The following is a 7,336-nucleotide window of genomic DNA, read 5'->3' on the forward strand; positions in this document are numbered from 1 at the left end:
AAACCGTTGTTAGAAGTTTAATTTTTTTAAAAAAAGTTGTTCATTTTTGTATTTATCCAAGACTTGAACGTGTAGATTGGATAGCATGTGCAACAAATATAAAGAGCCAACCAGCAAAATCAATGATTATACAGTAAGTTACAACTATACTAAATATATATTTTTAAATTGAAGTGATATAATATTTATCTGTATATATATTTGTTTAACTATTGAAAAAATTAAAATTTCTTTTCAATCTCTTCACTTTGAAAAGTGCTCTTAAAAAAAAGTTGTTAAGCTAAAATATCTCGAACAACATTAATTTTCTTCATTATAGTGCTTTGTATTATCAAAAATCTAAAGAATAAAATTAATCAAAATAATACTTTAAGGAATTAATTAAATGCAAGAATTTAAACAAAAATAATAAAACCAAATATTTCGTCTAGTCTTTCAATACTTTCAACCTGAACTATCTCATACATACATGTAACAGATAATATAATATCTACATTATGTGCTACCTGACTTTCTGCGGCATTGAAATGAATAAAAATTTAAAATTAAATTAATACATGTGAGGGATAATTAAAGATGAAAGTTATGGGTTCATCATCAAATATGGGTAAATTTCAACAACAATCAAATTTAACACACAGGTAATGTTAACACACAGAGATTGGGGGAGAAAAGAAGGAGATGGACGAGGGAGGGAGGTGAAAAAACATTAAAAAATGAATTGTGGGTCCTACTAACAGAAAAAATAGATGGAGAAAACAATAAAGTGATGAAAATCAAAATTTTTGAGAGTAAAAGAATATAAAGGACCCTTAATTGAATTTATAATTATTAGTAATATTTTTAATTCAGTTGAAGTATAAAAATAACACTTAACCCAATTAAGAAACTAAAATAAACTTTATATAAAATTAAAAAAAAATTAAAACTATGCTTCAATTTTTATACTAAATGTATGTCGATCCCAATGCCATTCATTAAATGTAACGTTTTCATATTTTCAAAATATATAATCTGATTTCATGATTTCATCTGAATTTAAAACAAGATAATGTTGCCAAGTTCATTGCGTATTTCAATGCTTAATTATTTGCTACTATTTGCTACTAATATAAATTTGTTTATAATATACTAAATAAGTTGTTTTTTCAGTCCTTTGTCTTTAAATATAATATTTTATTTTAATATCTTAATTTTATAAAAATGTTTTTCAGTCATTTAACCTCAATATTGTTAGTTTTATCAACAAAAATTTCTTAAATTGAACTTTTAATTATTGACAAAACATTACAAATATTAATGTATTAAGTTTAATTTTTTTAAATAACACTAATTAGAACAAAAAATTATTTTAAACTAATAATGTTGTGATTAAAAGATAAAAATATTTTATAAAATTAAAGGACCAAACTAAAATCATACTTCCTCCGAGAGAAAGAAGAATTATTTTTTTTGTCTCATTTATAAGTCACATTATTAAATTTTTATCATAAATTTGCCCTTTTATCCTCTATTAAATGTTGGAAAAAAATATGTTGTTAAAATATAATATATAATAAAAATAAAATTAAAAACTTATTAAATTTTAGATAAAGTTAATAAGTTTTAAAGTTTTATTTGGTATTAGTAAAATATACTACAAGTGACTTATAAATAGAATTAAAGAATATGGAGTGAAATTGTCAAAAATAGTACTTCCTCCGTATCAAATTATAGGACATTTTTAAAAAAGTTTTTACGTCTCAAAATATAAGACACTTTGATTATATTAAAATTTTATTAAATGCATTGATTTTAATATTACCCCCTTCTCTCTCTATAATTAATTTTCATCTTTTTTTAATATATTAAATTATGGATATTTTTAAAAGTTTATATTTTTATTTTGAAAAGATAAGGTGTTAAGTATATTTAATAAAATTTATTAATATATAAAATTTCATTTAAAAATATTTTATAATTTAAGACGGAAAAAGTATATTTATATTTTAGTCTATGATAAATGTTCGTGGATCCGAATGCCAATCATTCAATAGATGCAACTTTTTTATATTTCAAAATATATTCTCCGATTTCATGTCTATATTTCATAGTTTTATCTGAATTTAAAATGAGCAGATCTTTTTCTTACCAGCAAAATGGTGGGATCTAATGTAATAGTCATTCCATGTCATATGCCCCATTTCTTAGCCAATCAATTAAAAACAAACAAACAAGATAATTAACGTTGCTAAGTTCATTGCGCATGTCTTGCCGTTGTCGATGCTTAATTATTTGTTACGAATATAATTTTGTTTATAATAAAGGTATGTGGAACTTCCCAATCATTCATTAAATGTAATAATGCGGTTTCATGTTTATATTTAAAGATTTTATCCGAATTCAAAATGATCAGATGTAATGTCATAATCATTTCGTGTCACATACCCCATTTTTTCAGTCAACCAATTCAAATGAGGAGTGTCCCTCGATCTTTTCATGAAATGAATATTTCATGAGAAAATGGCATATAAGTCTCAAAAAAATTAATTAATTTAAATTATATTTCAAGTGTTAAATTTTAAAAATTTACAAATTTATTTTTCAATTTTGCATCTTCATTATATGACAATCAGTGAAGGAGGGATCTTTCTGTGCTATGCACCACGACGCATGGTCAAATTTTAACTTAAGTAAATCGGCGTCAATTTGTGAAACTAGAAGGAAGAAAGATAGAAAATGAAGAACATGCCATTTCTCTATTATGGTTTCCTAATTTGGAGATATAAGAGCAATTCTAATCCATCAAACATCAAAGGTAAGATTTCTAAACTCTTTTCCTCCCTCCCTCTTCCATTTTTGTGAGGATTTGGGTTAAGGTTTTGTTAGCAAGATGATTTTCAGTCCTTAACAGGTATATATGTGTCCGAACCTGTTAGCTTAAATGGAGTTACTGAAAGTTGTTTAGATTATTTAAATGATTTTACAAGTTTTTGGTTGATAAGTGACATAAATATCTAAAAATTGACATTAATGAGGGTTGGTAAAGGTGTTTGAAATGTCATTAATGGTGGTTTAATGGTGTATTGAGGCCATTGTGAGTTAAAAGAAACTAATAAACCTAATAGGTATGGAAAGTGAGGGGTTGTGAATTTGTTAATTGGGAGTATTGAGTTAAAGTGTTGAAATTCCCAAGAAGGATATTGTTGATGAATGAGGTGATTAATTGTAAGTATAATCATTTTGGGCACCATTTAAGCTAATTGGAGCTTTGAAAGTGTTGGTTATTGAGAGATAAACATGTCACATTTTAAAGGTTTAAGGTAATTAGGAGAATTTTGGTTTGTGGATTTACATGTAATTAATTATATGTTGAAAAAAATTGTTTAAAAACTAAATGGGTTGTACATCTATTTTTGATGCAAATTATGGCAATATGAATGATTTATGTGATATGGCGATATTGGTGAGTTTGGCATGTGTAAACATATATTGATTTGTATAATTGTAATTATTATCTTGAGCAAAAGTGAATGCATATATGAGTATATATGAAAAAGAAATGTTGAATTTAGATGTGTTAAGCATGATTACGTGTGTGTTAATGTTAAGTACAATGTGATAAGATTGATGTCAAAAGAATTGCATCCTACATGTTAAGGTTATGTGCATAGCATGATAATTTTAGCGAGAATTCACCTAAGAAGAGTAGTGATAAATCTACCCAATATTGGTGGCTTACCATTAGAGTTGGAAGTTAGCCAGGCTGCCAATTGTTGGAATCAAGATGTAGCTATTATCCTAGAGTTGTTGAGGGATCGTCCAACTTGTTTTGTGAAGGACTCGAACATAATCAATCTCCATCGATTCATAAGGAGGCTACCTTAGGTGTACGACACCATATGGTCTTTAGTATTAGGAGAAACCATGACTCACATATAAGTGTACTAGCCTTGGCCAGGAAACTCCTTATGTGTGGAAGACTTGGTTAGTTCAAGTTCATAGATATAGCCATTAAACAGCCACTAGTTTCATATCGGAGGTATTAGGAGGACAAAAAAGATGGCACTAATCATACATATCACCCAGCCATATGATTGATATTATTATGGATTAGCATAATTTGATAGGGGCATATGATTGTTAGTACTGTGACCCCATATATGTTTGATGTGGATTATCGATATAAGTTTTTACATGTGATTGTGCCTGGCCACATACTTAGCAGTATTATGGTCGTCATAGCCTTTTGAAAAGAAAATGAATTGTGAAAGATTTGTAATTGTCATTTGCATATATAATTAATTGTCATGCATTTGTGTAGCCTAGATTGATCTTGATTATTGAGTAGTTATACTCATCGCTCTCTTCAATATTAAAGGGACTAGCTCATTGAATTAGAATTGGGAGAAATAATCAGAGGCTTAAGATTCTAATAAAATCCTAATAGTAGGCATCATAGATCTAGTTATGTGCATTTTGATTGATATTTGCCAACTAGGTTAACATGTTTTTTTTACTACTTGCATTAATTGTGAAATCAATGTGAATATGTATTTTGTGCCTTGAGTTGCATGTGATGTCATTGTAAAGTTTCATATAGGTTCAAAATACTAGTGCAAGTAGAAAAAGCATGTAAATGAATGGGTATGATGATTTACAACAATTTGGCTCTCCCTTATATTTTTATAATCAAGAGGTTGAGTAGTAAAAATGTGATATATGTGTAATTGATTTGATGTAGTGTATTGCACAAATCCATTTTGATGAAAATATAATCAAGAGGTTGAGTAGTAAAAATATATTTTTATATTTTTTCATTTTGCACCACTCTCGCTTCCTCTGAGAGAAAAGGTTGTGCCTCGTTTGGTATGATGAAAATAATTTTGATGAAAATGAATATGGATATGGAAGTGGAAATAGAATTTAAAAATATGTTTGGTATGTTTATGAAATCCTGATATAATTTTTTTCAACAATATATATTCATTATATTAAAAGACTAAAATACCCTTACTAAAAAACTTCAAACTGACAAAACTATTCTCCACCCCCACCACTAGAGACAACATCCCCAGTGGCAAAACCATTCATTAAAGATCTAGTAGGACATCTGATTGCCACAAAGAACTCATCCACTAAGAAGCAGATTTCACAAGAAAAAAATATATTATATGGGAATCAACTTTCATCAAACCCAAAGACTGTGCCCTCGCAAAACTAGGAAAGTCAATCTCATTATCGGAACTTCAAGCTTGAAAAGCACTAGTGATAATTTCTTTCATGAACATATTCCCCTAAGAGCGAATTAGGATGCAACTTTTCTTTTCTATTCTTTGGCAGATTACCTGTTCTAAGAATGCTCCCATAAATCAAAGTGTACATTGAATATTCAAATCTAATAACTAAAAACTAAGATTAGAACACCAACATTAATTTAACCAAATCAGGCAAAATATTGAAGATCCAAAAGATGGAGGAGAGAGAAGATCGAACCAACACTCGTGCCTTTAAGGATTCATCAATCTTGTCATTGCTAACGATAATGGAGGTCGAAGGCTGTATCAGATATGAAGGTCGTGTGTAAAGGGTGTCCTAAATTAAAACTTAATCATCAGACTAACTATAATAAATTAAGGACTAACCTAAAAGGATTATCCTATAAAAAATTAACCTAAATTAAGGACTAACCTAAAAGGATTATCCTATAAAAAATTAACCTAAATAAATTCTTAACATGTATTTTCACAAACGATTCAACACAAAGGGATCCCAAGTATTTAAAATATTTCAAGAACTCCTATCGTTCAATTAGACATATGCGAAAGCATGATAAAGGAAATACATTAACATGAGAGAAAAACTTTCTCTTTTATTTTCTCTCTATTCCTTACTCCACAATACATGTATACATATTTACAACATAACACTTGGCCACTCAAACCCTTCCATAACCGGCAGCAGGGGGCCAAGATCTCAATCACATTTATCACAATGACAATTACCTAATCATCATACTCTATATATCATCTATTCATCAATAGCCTATCATATGCATGAATTTCTCTTTTCATTCACATATAATTAATATCAACTGTTCATCCTTGGACATCAAAAACACAAAGAGAAACCATAACAACATTCAAGTGCTTAAATTAAGCAAATATTAACTATTTTCACTTGCACAAATATTTTAGCCCGTTAATATAGCATAAACATAAAACCACATTCCCCAGGGCCTAAAATACATTTCCACCCAACATAAAACCCATAATGCAAGTGGATTAAGAACATATTATCCTAGTTGGCAATATCATAAACTATATACACATATCAAAATAAAAAGAGAAAGACTTACAGAAGTGATTACTATCACTTGGCCTAATGCTCCTTTCCTTTGTTCTTTTGAGATGAGCTAGCTCCTATAATATATTAAAAGAGAGAGGTGAGTATAACCACTTAGTAACCAAGATATATCTAAGTTATACAAATGTATGATAATAAATCATAAATGCAAGTGGCTAATAAATTTATCAAGGTGACCATGTAAACAATCACATTAATAACATGTTAATCACATTAACATCTAACTCATGTGAATAATCTCAAGAATAAAGTCAAGTACAAAATTTGCATAAATGGCCACATATACATTATTTGCATAATTACTACATGTTCTCATTTCTACAATTAAAATTATATTCTTAACATAGCTATCTATCACTCAAATGGCATGATAATAATAATATGCATGATCAATCTCTCCCTTATATCCCCCCTTATTTTCTCTGACATGAAATTCGTGGGCTAATAACCAATAGGGATCGTCCATGTGGTGAGACTACTCAAGGCCTTAATCATATCATGAGGGGCTACTGAGTTAGGGTTACCTTACATATCATGAAAGGCTACTGAGTCAGGGTTACCTTACTCATTTATGAACACGGTTTCCCCTAAATCACACGCTATGAGTTGTCATACCCAAAACTGGCTCTACCCAAAACTCCAAGTAGGCCAGTAGGGTCATGTCCCTTGATAGGAACAATGCTATAATACCTGACAAGTGGCTATAACCCCTAAGATTATTGGTTAATAGCCAAGTACTATATGAATTTTGCATAACAGCTAACTTCTTCACTAAGGTGAACTCTCGCCATATGATCATACTCATAAGAAAATGTATTTCAAAAAGTCATATATATAATTCACAATTATCCCACATACTCATCAACTTTCTTGCTCACAAACACCAAGAATCATCATATTTCAATCATGCCTCTTGCATTAATTTTTATATTATCACATAAAACCACATTAGCATCATATAAAACTCAACATGCTCATATACAATTCATCA

This window comes from Prosopis cineraria, unplaced genomic scaffold, assembly GCF_029017545.1.
Source record: "Prosopis cineraria cultivar Desert tree isolate PC_DT_omini unplaced genomic scaffold, ASM2901754v1 PC8, whole genome shotgun sequence".
NCBI lineage: Eukaryota > Viridiplantae > Streptophyta > Magnoliopsida > Fabales > Fabaceae > Prosopis > Prosopis cineraria.